The sequence below is a fragment of the Haliotis rubra genome, unplaced genomic scaffold, assembly GCF_003918875.1.
Source record: "Haliotis rubra isolate DU_JTF1 unplaced genomic scaffold, ASM391887v1 Scf288, whole genome shotgun sequence".
Taxonomy (NCBI): Eukaryota; Metazoa; Mollusca; class Gastropoda; order Lepetellida; family Haliotidae; genus Haliotis; species Haliotis rubra.
In genome coordinates, this window is record NW_025766955.1 from 436,027 (window position 1) to 451,837 (window position 15,811).

Consider the following 15,811-nt stretch of genomic DNA (forward strand, 5'->3'; position numbering starts at 1 on the left):
GTTTACATTTACTGACATTATTAAGACAAGAAATGAGAATGCAGAAAATTCAACGTTAAACAATTAATGGTTCATATTGATCCTCGTATATTTGGTTTTGCATTTTAACAGACATCATATTATTTACAGATGATTTGGTTTGAATGGGCCTTTCAATAACATAAATATCATTTAGTTCACATATTAATAAAATCGGACAGTTATTCATTTAATAAATATGAAGCATTCAAACTTCATTTCACACACAAGCAGCTGTAGTTAGAACTGTTGCCATGGTAACTGATACTGGTACGCATGATGACACTTATCTAATCCATCCCAGTTATCAGTGTGGCACACAATAGCTGAGTAAGCAATCCTTCACTGCAGGAACAACAGATCTGCATCTCTACTGTGGGTGTTATAAACACGGAAACAACATAGCAGGACTGTTAATGCTTGACATATGACCATGATATCATGATACATAGCCTCATCTATGTGATACACAGCCACATCCCCATGGAGATATACAGATATATATCATGATGAAATATAGCCACAATGGCTGGACATACAACACAATTTTGAAACAAATGTACACTGCCAACTGTGATGTATAGCGACACGACCACACGATTGAGATACTGGTCCTTCTATAATCCGGTTAATGAGCACCACTTGAGGCTATAATCAACATTAACCTCTGTCTTGATACCGAGCCAGGGCAGTCGGACAGTCCACTCATCATACCACATGATTGCAGCCTGAATACATCCTGTGTTGTAGTGTACATACAGTTAGAGTGTGAACAAGTCCAAGTTTTAATCCAATAACTAAATATCTTCAATTGCATCTTCAAGAAAAAATCCTCTGTAGCAGAATGTCTAAATAGTGTAGATACATTTAGAGTATGAACAAGTCCAAGTTTTAATCCAATAACTAAATATCTTCAATTGCATCTTCAAGAAAAAATCCTCTGTAGCAGAATGTCTAAATAGTGTAGATACATTTAACATGTTTAAAGTGTAAACAAGTCCAAGTTTTAATCAATAATTAAATATCTTCCAATATTTCTTGAAGAATCCCCTCATCAGTAACAATGTTAGGACGTTCTACAGTCAGTGCAAGGTGTGTTTGTCACATCGAGGCGTCCCGGTCCTTACAGCAACTGCACACTGCTGCAGCCGACTGCACATACCACACAATGCTACATGGACTCATCATGTGCAAACCCCAAACCCCAACTTCTACAAGTCGTCCCTACCCCCAACAATCAGCTTCAGACAACATGGCCTTAATTGCAATCAAATATTTAACCCCTTATCTCTCCACCTCCAATTAGCTCTTGCCCTTGGAGAAACACACAGTGTAACATGGTGGGGGAAGTGTCAATAACAAGACGATAAACTAGGGAAGACAGATGCCAGATCAATTTACACTCAGGAGAAAGTAAACCTCACAAATAGAATGTGTTCTAGTGTACACCCTCATCAGTAGGGCTGTATGTCGAATAGGACATTCAGGAGAAAGTAAACCTCACAATACAGTGTGTTGTAGTGTACACCCTCGTCTGTAGGGCTGTATGTTGATAGGACATTCAGGAGAAAGTAAACCTCACAATACAGTGTGTTGTAGTGTACACCCTTGTCTGTAGGGCTGTATGTTGATAGGACATTCAGGAGAAAGTAAACCTCACAATACAGTGTGTTGTAGTGTACACCCTCATCTGTAGGGCTGTATGTTGATATGACATTCACCAGAAAGTAAACCTCACAATACAGTGTGTTGTAGTGTACACCCTCGTCTGTAGGACTGTATGTTGATAGGACATTCAGGAGAAAGTAAACCTCACAATACAGTGTGTTGTAGTGTACACCCTTGTCTGTAGGGCTGTATGTCGATAGGACATTCAGGAGAAAGTAAACCTCACAATACAGTGTGTTGTAGTGTACACCCTCGTCTGTAGGGCTGTATGTTGATAGGACATTCAGGAGAAAGTAAACCTCACAATACAGTGTGTTGTAGTGTACACCCTCGTCTGTAGGGCTGTATGTTGATAGGACATTCAGGAGAAAGTAAACCTCACAATACAGTGTGTTGTAGTGTACACTCTCGTCTGTAGGGCTGTATGTCGATAGGACATTCAGGAGAAAGTAAACCTCACAATACAGTGTGTTGTAGTGTACACCCTCGTCTGTAGGGCTGTATGTCGATAGGACATTCAGGAGAAAGTAAACCTCACAATACAGTGTGTGTTGTAGTGTACACCTCGTCTGTAGGGCTGTATGTCGATAGGACATTCAGGAGAAAGTAAACCTCACAATACAGTGTGTTGCAGAGTACACCCTAGTCTGTAGGGCTCTATGTCGAATAGGACATTCAGGAGAAAGTAAACCTCACAATACAGTGTGTTGTAGTGTACACCCTCGTCTGTAGGGCTGTATGTTGATAGGACATTCAGGAGAAAGTAAACCTCACAATACAGTGTGTTGCAGAGTACACCCTAGTCTGTAGGGCTGTATGTCGAATAGGACATTCAGGAGAAAGTAAACCTCACAATACAGTGTGTTGTAGTGTACACCCTCATCTGTAGGGCTGTATGTCGATAGGACATTCAGGAGAAAGTAAACCTCACAATACAGTGTGTTGTAGTGTACACTCTCGTCTGTAGGGCTGTATGTTGATAGGACATTCAGGAGAAAGTAAACCTCACAATACAGTGTGTTGCAGAGTACACCCTAGTCTGTAGGGCTGTATGTCGAATAGGACATTCAGGAGAAAGTAAACCTCACAATACAGTGTGTTGCAGAGTACACCCTCAAAGATCCTTTCAAAATTTAATAATGATACGAAGATCCTATCAAAAACGCAGGCTCCAAATCAAGACATGTCGGAACACAGTGTCAGTCCTATGATAAAACAAAAAGCCAGAGCTTACGAATAATCAAGGATGCAGCCAACACAGAAAACATAACACCCCGAGTCTGTCCTCACACTCCAGGAGTATGTCCATCCCCACATCAAACCATCAACCCAAGCGTTGACAATGTTCCATCAATATATGGTCTGTCTTCTACATATACCGTCACAGGTATTGGACTATCGAATATTGACTGAAGGCATACAGGAAATGTAAAATGTGGTGTGTACATCTATGGGTCCCCCACCTACAACAGTACTTACAGCAGGAGACCCAACAGCCTAGGACTGGCCCCCTGCGGGAGGCAACCAGACGTACATGATGAACACCTTCATCTCCCTCGAAGTAACACAATAAAACACATAGATAAATAGATCCTACGAACTACAGCAGTTCAACCTTCCCACAGCAGGGATCCCTCAACTTGGAGCCCTTTATAAGAAATGCTGGCTCTTATGGAGGAACTGGCCCTTGACCTGTGGAAAATCTCGCCATTCTTCATTTAGAGGTTTAGAATGACAGTACAGGTTGGGTGGGGAAACAACATGGTTCAGGAACTGTGACACAGACTACCTGTCCCACTGCTTATTACAACATATAGTTTTAGTCTTGTATCATACTGGAAACATGTTTCTTCTTCTCAGCACTAAATTATTCATCTCTTCAAATCAGTAATAGTTGAAATATGGCAGCATTGTTAAATTATGAAACACTGCCATTCAAATACAAAGCACACTGTACAGGGATGTGATCTGCCTTGAAATATCAGCCAAATCTACTCAGTACTCCGACATATTCATGCTATGTCAGACACAGTAACATGCTGTGAATATTGGACTGGACTTTCTCACCGATTGACGATGCTATGTCACTTTGCTGCATTAGTTCTGCTGCTGTCTGTAGAAAATCGAGTCAGGACCAAACAATCCTGTGACTGACATGGGGGTGGAGATAATGAGGGTGGCCCTTGGGTCTGGTCTTCCACTATTTAACCGCGGCACCTCCCAGTCCTTGACTTAGCAACAGGGTAATTACTGGGAGGTACCCACTGGGATGCCTTTGACTTGTGCATCATTTTAACCAGTGTGGACCGGACACAGGTCAGCGGTGATGGAAGTCACCTGGTGTCCAGCACTGCCCACCCACAAAGGTCAAATGTCAGTGACGAGGTTTACGTGGTGGCCATGGTATCTGCTGGAAGTGATATCGTGGCAGACGTGGGCCAGGTATGCTGACCATACGGGAATGTAGTCGGTGAGGAGATCTGGTCACTCTACATCGATACTGACTATCTCTTTTTTGGACATGCATCCATATTAATACTGATATAGTGAAAACACTTACTCATGGGTGTATAGGACATAAAGTACAATATTTCTAAACTCATATGGACTGGCTGCATGCTACATCATACATACATAAAAATAATATAAAAAATAATATAATATATGATATATGTAAACATGTACACCCACCCACTGACAGATGCAGAGAAAAATTGACATTATATTCAGGAGATCTTCATGGTAATGTGTGTGCCAAAGACAATTTATAAGCCTCAGACTTTTGACTTAGGCAGAAGTTATAGGCTGCACTTGTCTCGTGATGACAGTGTCTTCAATAGACTAACGCTTAAGTCTCTGAATATATACAATTTGGATTTTAACAAATAAATCCATTTAAATTGAAAAGGAGCCCCAGGGAGACCAGAACCTGGGGAAATCTAGACTTGCTTCATATAGGGCTTTAGCACTGCAGGGAGGGCTTGGCAGTAGGGGAAATAAAATGGTTCAGGGACTGAGAGACAGACTATGTCTTGGAGCATGCTACAGGCCATGCACATCATGTCCAGGTGCAACCTTTACAACCGACGCGTGCCTGCAACAACAACCCATATGCCTACTCAGCAGTTGCATAATCAGCTGTTGTCAAATCGAAAGTTAGCTCTCTGCCTCCATAGAGATTGATAAAACCCTCTTCATATTTCTAAATCTCCTGGTTTATTTTGAGAACCACACCAAGCATTAATCATGTTCACTTTCTGCGTGTTTGCCCAGGTTATGACGGACACTGTACACAGACCATCAACACAGATGTTTGTCAAAAAAATTCTTCCCAGATTACCGACAAACAAATCCGGTCAGCGCACCAACGATCCCAGATGCGCCGATGTTGAAATTCTTGTGGTGAGCATCTCAAGTCTCCTGTCTACAACCATTGTGGCCAACAAACACAATCATACACCACTAAACGTCAGCCATATTGTCACACAGGACACTGAACAAATATCCCTGTCAAACAATCTGAATGGTCCTCAGAATATGTGTTAATATCGTTGTGAAAACCACTTCGCTTGTGGTCAAATAGTTTCTGTAAGGTGATATAGCAATGGCATGCTAAGTGGACAGCATGGACGGTCACCTTGCCAAAATGGGCCAGGTTTCATTGGCACAACCTTTGACCTTTCCAAACTTAGGTAACACTATAGAAGATGGTGTCTTAAATCAACCTTATTTCAGCATTAAGTGACTTGATAGCTTGGATCCTGTTAACAATGTATGTATAGCAAATAGTCCAAAGCTTAGAACTAGAATTTGTATCTCGTTGGATGTTCACCACTATTTCACTTTTATCGCTGTCTTGGATGCAACGCGAGCACAGTGTTAAGCTGTGTAACTGATGAAGAATTATCACCAAAAATTTCAGAAAAAAAGATATAGATAAATTCAAATTCATCAGTCACATGCTTTCAGAATTCACATGATCAAGTTCATATTACAATAGTTAATCTGTCACTGATAGTATTATGAAAGAAGCAGGCGATCCTTAACTTCTTTTAAGGAGTATATCTTGGTAACACCCTTGACAGCCTTGAGATAATGGGCTTCCCTGCTTGCCTAGAGCTCCCCCGTCTGTAACCGACCACTAGTCACACGTCAAAAAGCCATAACAGCAACGACAAGTTGTCTTATTATTTTTTTATGGGTCGCTGATCAAATTCAGGCGTCCTTGACCCAACAATAGCGACAGGTACTCTGTCATGTAAATATCGTTAAAGAGACAAATGGATTAGCGGGACAGTAAGTGTCACAATAGCTCACTTCAACGCAAGTCAACCCCAGCAGAATGCACCATTTGTTGACTGCGCTTGTTGGAACTGAAGGATTACCTACTGTGGACACAAGATCAGTGCTGGGTGGTTAGGTGACCAATGGTCAGAGAGGCTGTAACTGATGGGTGATACAGATATTATTCAGTATGACAATATCACATATATTCACTTGACATTTTCGAGCCAGCAGCATGGTGTCAGGTGCATGGTGTCAGGCCTCTGCATATGAAACTATAAAAACTAACATAAATATAGAATGTGTACAAAGAGTCCAGATAATCACATCCATATACTTCAAACTATAGTCTGAGACATGCCTGGTCTGTGGTTAATGATGCAAGGTCTGGTCAAGAAGAATGATGACAATTTTTTATGAATATACAACTTCTTTTATTGTGAAAGGCGACATTTTGACATAGATTCTAATGTCAAGCAAGTGATGACATTAGAATGCATGTCGAAATGTTGCCTTTCACAATAAAAGAAGTTGTATATCCATAAAAAATTGTCATCATTCTTCATCAACTCAACTCAACTCAAAATGCCCATCAAAGAAGTCAAGGTCTGGTTGTCATAAAGGCCATGTAGGGGTGGGTGCAGCATTATCTCAGTAACGTATGTTTCTAAAGGCTATGTTGATTCCCTTGTACAGGAGAGTGCTCTAACCTATATGTACCGTCAGTGTCTTAAAACCATCAGTCTACCCCAGGAAGCCATAACCTTCACGTGTAGGACCACAGTGTTACCACTCCGCATGTCTGACATCACCACCTCATGCATTACAGGGAGCATTTCAAGACGAGACCTGGAGGAGGATAGATGTAAATATCTGTCTGTAGGTTCCCAGGGGAATTCCCAAACATACTTGATACACAAGATGTATGGGAAGGTTAACCTCTAGGCTACAGAAAGCTTCAGTCCTCAGTATCTTGGTAAACTGAGAGATGCTGCTCCATCAGCTTTTGTAATCACTACAGAAATATGCACTGTATAGGTAACCAGCATCATGAAGGTAAGCTGCATCACTAAGGTAAGCTGTATCACTAAGGTAAGCTGCATCACTAAGGTAACCAGCATCACTAAGGTAAGCTGCATCACTAACACAACCAGCATCACTAAGGTAACCGGCATCACTAAGGTAACCAGCATCACTAAGGTACCTGCATCACTAAGGTAAGCTGCATCATTAAGGTAACCAGCATCACTAATGTAACCAGCATCACTAAGGTAACCAGCATCACTAAGGTAACCTGCATCATTAAGGTAACCTGCATCACTAATGTAACCAGCATCACTAATATAACCTGCATCACTAATATAACCTGCATCACTAATGTAACCAGCATCACTAATATAACCTGCATCATTAAGGTAACCAGCATCACTAATGTAACCAGCATCACTAATGTAACCTGCATCACTAAGGTAACCTGCATCACTAAGGTAACCTGCATCACTAATGTAACCAGCATCACTAATGTAACCTGCATCACTAATATAACCAGCATCACTAATGTAACCAGCATCACTAATGTAACCTGCATCACTAATATAACCTGCATCACTAATATAACCAGCATCACTAAGGTAACCAGCATCACTAATATAACCAGCATCACTAAGGTAACCTGCATCACTAATGTAACCTGCATCACTAAGGTAACCAGCATCACTAATATAACCAGCATCACTAAGGTAAGCTGCATCACTAACACAACCAGCATCACTAAGGTAACCGGCATCATTAAGGTAACCTGCATCACTAATGTAACCAGCATCACTAATATAACCTGCATCACTAAGGTAACCAGCATCACTAATGTAACCTACATCACTAATGTAACCAGCATCACTAATGTAACCAGCATCACTAAGGTAACCAGCATCACTAAGGTAACCAGCATCACTAAGGTAACCTGCATCATTAAGGTAACCTGCATCACTAATGTAACCAGCATCACTAATATAACCTGCATCACTAAGGTAACCAGCATCACTAATGTAACCTACATCACTAATGTAACCAGCATCACTAATGTAACCAGCATCACTAAGGTAACCAGCATCACTAAGGTAACCAGCATCACTAAGGTAACCAGCATCACTAAGGTAACCTGCATCACTAATGTAACCAGCATCACTAATATAACCTGCATCATTAAGGTAACCAGCATCACTAATGTAACCAGCATCACTAATGTAACCTGCATCACTAAGGTAACCAGCATCACTAATGTAACCTGCATCACTAATATAACCAGCATCACTAAGGTAAGCTGCATCACTAATGTAACCTGCATCACTAAGGTAACCAGCATCACTAATATAACCAGCATCACTAATGTAACCTGCATCACTAATGTAACCAGCATCATTAAGGTAACCTGCATCACTAAGGTAACCTGCATCACTAATGTAACCAGCATCACTAATATAACCAGCATCACTAAGGTAAGCTGCATCACTAAGGTAAGCTGCATCACTAATATAACCTGCATCACTAATGTAACTTGCATCACTAAGGTAACCAGCATCACTAATATAACCAGCATCACTAATGTAACCTGCATCACTAATGTAACCAGCATCATTAAGGTAACCTGCATCACTAAGGTAAGCTGCATCACTAATGTAACCTGCATCACTAAGGTAACCTGCATCACTAAGGTAACCAGCATCACTAATGTAACCTGCATCATTAATGTAACCAGCATCACTAAGGTAACCTGCATCACTAAGGTAACCTGCATCACTAATGTAACCTGCATCACTAAGGTAACCTGCATCACTAAGGTAACCAGCATCACTAAGGTAACCTGCATCACTAAGGTAACCTGCATCACTAAGGTAACCAGCATCACTAATGTAACCTGCATCATTAATGTAACCAGCATCACAAATGTAACCAGCATCACTAAGGAAACCTGCATCACTAAGGTAACCAGCATCACTAAGGTAACCAGCATCACTAATGTAACCTGCATCACTAAGGTAAGCTGCATCACTAATGTAACCTGCATCACTAAGGTAAGCTGCATCACTAATGTAACCTGCATCACTAATGTAACCTGCATCACTAATGTAACCTGCATCACTAATGTAACCTGCATCACTAAGGTAACCAGCATCACTAAGGTAACCTGCATCATTAAGGTAACCAGAATCACTAAGGTAACCTGCATTATTAAGGTAACCAGCATTGCTAAGGCGACCTGTATCACTAAGGCAAGCTGCATCACTAAGGCGACCTGTAAACCGAATCAGCTTTAGTCCATTCTACCCTGACTAATGTGCATATTTTTCAACAGATTCTTCTTCATTGTCGTAAGTGGCTCACTAACCACTTCACATCTAATTAAATTAGATGATCCTTCAATGTCCATGGAGAATGTCAGTTATCTAATGCTGGACGCTGCAATATTGCATCTACATGAGGTGTGACGACAGTGTGAGCCATATATACCCGTGATTGATTCCACGTGAAATGATCTACGCCATCTGTCGGGTATGATGACGTGCAGCTGTCAAGGTCACCATGTCAAGGTCACCGTGCCAAGGTACCGGGCTATCTCCATCTGCAGATTCACTCTACACTTGAGTTAGAGGCCTTTCTTTCACCTGTAGTCGAACCTCGCAAATACACAAACTTTTTTTCAATATTGTCTGGATAAATGAATTTCCAGATTACCAAATCACTTCATAGCCAAAATTTGACAGATGTGCAGCAAACAGCACCCTCCTATTGTATTATGCAAGAGATTATTTCTGCATTTATGCTCAGTCAAAAACTACATTGTATCCTGTGAGACATTTCAGGAAGACAAAGGGGATAACATACTTGGTAAATATAAAGTGATATTTGAGTCAAAACTATTCTAGAAATAGCCATCAGCTGGACACGCATTTTCTACCAGGTTCCTTCAGTTATAAATACTCCAATAACAAAACACAAGTACACTTGACAAAATGGCTGCAATAAATTCTTGCTAATTTGGAACCTGCAGTGTTTACTATACATATCTAAAACAATAATAACTATAAGCATACCACTGACCGCCATTGCTGATAAATTGACATATAGCATCAGTTCAGCAATTTCTATCGTAAAAATGTTATGTTGGAATCTTGTTGTCATGCTTCTACATATATGACTTATAATGAGTCAAAGTGAGACATGATATATCTATCCATTATTAAGTAGCATGCCACCAATGATTAAATAGAGGTGACATGCTTGTGGTTGGTGTAAATAATGGCGATTTGGTTGATCACTCAGAATTTTTGTGAAAACTAATGTAAACAACATCGAAGTCCAAATATTCACGTAACATTTATTTAAAACTAGTACATTGACGTGAGCAGATCAACATATTACAGTTGCCCCTTTGATGCTGATGTAGGTTGAGGAATTAGAAAACAAACATTGTCCGGCGTGGTTGTTGTCTTTCAAGTAGGACACAATACTGTGTATTTTCCACTGTTGGTAATTGACTGGAAGCCAGATTTCTCCCTAAATGAAAATGTTATGTTGTATATATTTTGTTTATTGCAAACACCCATCAGGGTTTTACCTCGACTAAAAAACCTGGGGTTCCTGGGGACTCCCAATTATCAGTTTTAGGTGTCTTTGAAGGCAATATGAGGGTCCTGTGTAGTAACGGTGTAGAGAACTGTACATACATTTTGACAATTTCTTTCCACCCTGGAAGAAATCATTGATTATATGGACGAAATGGTGCATGTAGCTGCTCTGGAAGATACTATGAAAAAACACTCAGCAAATTCTTAAATGTGTAGTCGGTACAATGAATAACATTGTGTCTCCTCTTATTTCTGCATCCATTCTCTACATCTGGACGTACTAGGCGCACATTTGCGGGCCGCGTAAAACCCTGATCTGTTATGCAGTTTTCCAGCCAAGCAAGATTCCACTGTATTCTGTAAGATGGACTACACCAGCTCTGGTTCTTGCGGATCTGTCGTGGGATGTGTTGTAGCCTAGTGGTTAAAGCGTTCGCTTGCCATGCCAAACACACAGGTTCGTTCCCCACATGGGTACAATGCGTAAAGCCCATTTCTGGTGTCCCGCTGCCGTGATATTGCTGGAATATTGCTAAAAGCGGCTTAAACCATATTCACTCACTCGCTCATGATCTGTTCAAACCCGTGACCAACTGAAACAGCACAGGGTCTGTCACTACTCAAAGTGTCTCTTCAGACAATACTCAAATGCACTTAAAATAAGTCGCTGGCTAATGTGGTATAGGGAGGAGCAATTGAGCAGATGCTTTCTTCGAGCTATGCCTGCTATTTCATCACAGATTTCAAGGTCAGAGTTTTCTTTCTTTTCATCATCTCTGAGGTCATCTTGAACTCAAATATTTCACTTTCTGCCTGAGATCAGAACTTGTAGATCTGCCAAACGAGCTCCACATTCCTCATCAACTCCCTCATTTGGCTCCCTCAGAGATGTTTTGACAAACTGTTGTCAATAAAACTCAACAAAACAGAATCTTCTGCAGTGTTCAAAATAACCCTGAAAGTCGAGGAGTCCTTGTTCTACCCTGATGTTGTGTGTCAGAGACTGCGAGATCAGCACAGGAGACCTAGACTGGACACTGCCATGAAGGTGGACAGTGTCAGGACAACTCATGGCAGGGGCTTTCAGATCACCCAACCTAGACTGGACACTGTCATGAAGGTGGACAATGGGGGAGGCTCTCAGATCACCCAACCTAGACTGGACACTGCCATGAAGGTGGACAATGGCAGGGGCTCTCAGATCATCCAACCTAGACTGGACACTGCCGTCAAGGTGGACAATGGTGGGGGCTCTCAGATCACCAAACCTAGACTGGACACTGCCGTCAAGGTGGACAATGGTCGGGGCTTTCAGATCACCCAACCTAGACTGGACACTGCCGTCAAGGTGGACAATGGCAAGGGCTCTCTGATCATCCAACCTAGACTGGATACTGCCGTCAAGGTGGACAATGGCGAGGGCTCTCAGATCACCCAACCTAGACTGGACACTGCCGTCAAGGTGGACAATGGCGAGGGCTCTCTGATCATCCAACCTAGACTGGACACTGCCGTCAAGGTGGACAATGGTGGGGGCTCTCAGTTCACCCAACCTAGACTGGACACTGCCGTCAAGGTGGACAATGGCGAGGGCTCTCAGATCACCAAACCTAGACTGGACACTGCCATGACGGTGGACAGTGTCAGGACAGCAACTCATGGCAGGGGCTCTCAGATCACCACAGGAGCAGGCCGAGATCTAATCTAGACTGGACGCTGCAGTGAAGGTGGACAGTGTCAGGACAACTCACGGTGGGGCTCTCAGATCACCACTGGAGCAGACCGAGATCAAACCTAGACTGGACGCTGCCATGAAGGTGGACAGTGTCTGGACAGCAACACTGTTGGACTGTCACAAGGTTGAAGGCAGTATTTGAGTCTGTTGTTGATCACCAGTTGTATATATGGTGAATGTTACCCAAAAATAAAAATCAGGAGCTATGTAACCAAGCCCCTCTACCCAATAACACAAGTACCAGCTATTCTAATCCCTACACACACACACCCCACAAAAAACCCCAAAACAACAACAACAAACAAACAAAAAGACAACAACAAAACACGGGAGCTATTCCACCCTTCATAAAATGTACAAAATTCAGACAAAGCCTGAAAGTACTAGCAGTGAGATGCTGTTAGATGGGACTCGACCTGTACCTTGGTACTCGGCAGAGTGTGGCTGGCACTGCCATTGTGTTGTGTTCATCACACACAGGTAGAAATGGAAACCAGACTGCAGCGTAGGCAATATTTGGGGAATGTTCTGTGTTATCACTACTTTGGGGTAAGCGACTTTCCTGGTAAATTCCTGTCATGTCACAAACACCTCAACAAAAAACACCTCGACAACTGTGCAGACATTATTTGAACGCACCTTCAGGTATATTCTCTTGACAGTGTATCATTCACCACAGGGGTTGAATCTATCTCGGCCTTTGGAAAACTTGTCCTTGTCATGGCCGGGTGAACTTCCATAAATTCAAAGTTAAACACACACACCACCCCCCCACCTCCTCCCCAACTTTTCATAATCATGTCTTCATAATAATGTATGAAAATGCCAGTGATCAGCATTGATGGAGACCCCTTTCCTGCACAACAAGAGGTCTACACTACAGCAACTCCGGATGGAATTCATAGCCCTTGCTGTGTGTTTTGTATGCTGGGACCACTCGATACCTAACCGAAAGAATACCTGGAGAAAGAGAACTCCGGAAATTAGATGTGGTCATATGTGAAGAAGCATGTATCATATTGGTTGTTGTTGCAACAAACCTGTCTAGAGAACTACAGATATCATTCTTACATTAGCCCTCAGAGTTTGGTGCTATGATCTGCTTGAAGCTGCCACTAGTACTGGTATTATTTATCTGTTTACAATTTCTGTCAGTTTTATTTTATTCCAATTTGAACAAAACTGAAGCATTGAGATATAAACTGGTTCAGAATTCCACCCCAAATACTACTAATGTCAATGAGGACTTACTATCATTGGACTTTAACTTGTCCTGAGCACAATTAAGTAGTCTAGAAAAGTGTGGATATAGAAGGCTAATTATAGAGGCAGTGACCATCAATGAGAACTCGTTTCATTAAGTATTCACAAAACCACCAGCCACCATCGGCCGCAGACAGGACATCAAAGGGAGATAACCCATCTACTCTAACAGATACTTGCAAGATTAAATGAGAATTAATGCTTGTATGGCCCTGCAAAAAGACACAAATAGTGTTAATGAAATCCAGAGTTTGAGCCACAGTTAATCTGATGGACAATGGCGACAGATACATCCCTGGGCAGCTGTATCCACGGCCAATCTGTGGGACATCTTCAACAACAGAGGAGGAAATCTCTACCTGACATCACACACACACACACAGGGAGGAGGAGGTGACACAGGTAGAATATCTCAACTTGCAACACGGGGATATGGTGTCTGTAAGGTTATGAGAGGTAGGGTGGGGAACGATTTGTACAGTCACGTGTGAAGTTCAAGTATTAGATGGTATCTGTCTTCAGGTGCATGTTCTCTGTAGCGAGTTGATTCTAGCGCTGACTCAGCAGATTCAGTTCACCCTCCTCCCCCCTACACTCCTCCCCCCTACACTCTCTGACTTAGACATGACTGTGTATCCGATACCAAGGCTCCACGTGACATTCTGAGGCATGGAGTAATTACTAGACTAACAACTAGTCTCTGAAATGAACATATTTAACAGAAAAATAAGTGCATAAAAAAAAAATGAAATAAAATGAAAAGGAGCACTGAGACTTTCTTCATGTTCAGGGTCTGTGTGACAGACTAAGTATTTACCTACAGGTTATTGTTCACTGAGACTTTCTTCATGTTCAGGGTCTGTGTGACAGACGAAGTATTTACCTACAGGTTATTGTTCACTGAGACTTTCTTCATGTTCAGGGTCTGTGTGACAGACTAAGTATTTACCTACAGGTTACTGTTCACTGAGACTTTCTTCATTTTCAGGGTCTGTGTGACAGACTAAGTATTTACCTACAGGTTATTGTTCACTGAGACTTTCTTCATGTTCAGGGTCTGTGTGACAGACGAAGTATTTACCTACAGGTTACTGTTCACTGAGACTTTCTTCATTTTCAGGGTCTGTGTGACAGACGAAGTATTTACCTACAGGTTATTGTTCACTGAGACTTTCTTCATTTTCAGGGTCTGTGTGACAGACTAAGTATTTACCTACAGGTTACTGTTCACTGAGACTTTCTTCATTTTCAGGGTCTGTGTGACAGACGAAGTATTTACCTACAGGTTACTGTTCACTGAGACTTTCTTCATTTTCAGGGTCTGTGTGACAGACGAAGTATTTACCTACAGGTTACTGTTCACTGAGACTTTCTTCATGTTCAGGGTCTGTGTGACAGACTAAGTATTTACCTACAGGTTATTGTTCACTGAGACTTTCTTCATGTTCAGGGTCTGTGTGACAGACTAAGTATTTACCTACAGGTTATTGTTCACTGAGACTTTCTTCATGTTCAGGGTCTGTGTGACAGACTAAGTATTTACCTACAGGTTACTGTTCACTGAGACTTTCTTCATGTTCAGGGTCTGTGTGACAGACTAAGTATTTACCTACAGGTTACTGTTCACTGAGACTTTCTTCATTTTCAGGGTCTGTGTGACAGACTAAGTATTTACCTACAGGTTACTGTTCACTGAGACTTTCTTCATGTTCAGGGTCTGTGTGACAGACTAGGTATTTACCTACAGGTTATTGTTCACTGAGACTTTCTTCATGTTCAGGGTCTGTGTGACAGACGAAGTATTTACCTACAGGTTATTGTTCACTGAGACTTTCTTCATGTTCAGGGTCTGTGTGACAGACTAAGTATTTACCTACAGGTTATTGTTAACTGAGACTTTCTTCATGTTCAGGGTCTGTGTGACAGACTAAGTATTTACCTACAGGTTATTGTTCACTGAGACTTTCTTCATGTTCAGGGTCTGTGTGACAGACTAAGTATTTACCTACAGGTTATTGTTCACTGAGACTTTCTTCATGTTCAGGGTCTGTGTGACAGACTAAGTATTTACCTACAGGTTATTGTTCACTGAGACTTTCTTCATGTTCAGGGTCTGTGTGACAGACTAAGTATTTACCTACAGGTTATTGTTCACTGAGACTTTCTTCATGTTCAGGGTCTGTGTGACAGACTAAGTATTTACCTACAGGTTATTGTT

The 15,811-nt window shown here is 41.7% G+C and overlaps 1 protein-coding gene across 5 annotated transcripts in view; it reads right to left on the reverse strand.

The window, feature by feature from the left end:
* LOC124281677 (band 4.1-like protein 5) overlaps nt 1-15,811 on the reverse strand; it is an 84,704-nt gene that overhangs the window by 50,464 nt on the left and 18,429 nt on the right. The gene's annotated exons all lie outside the window — the stretch shown is intronic.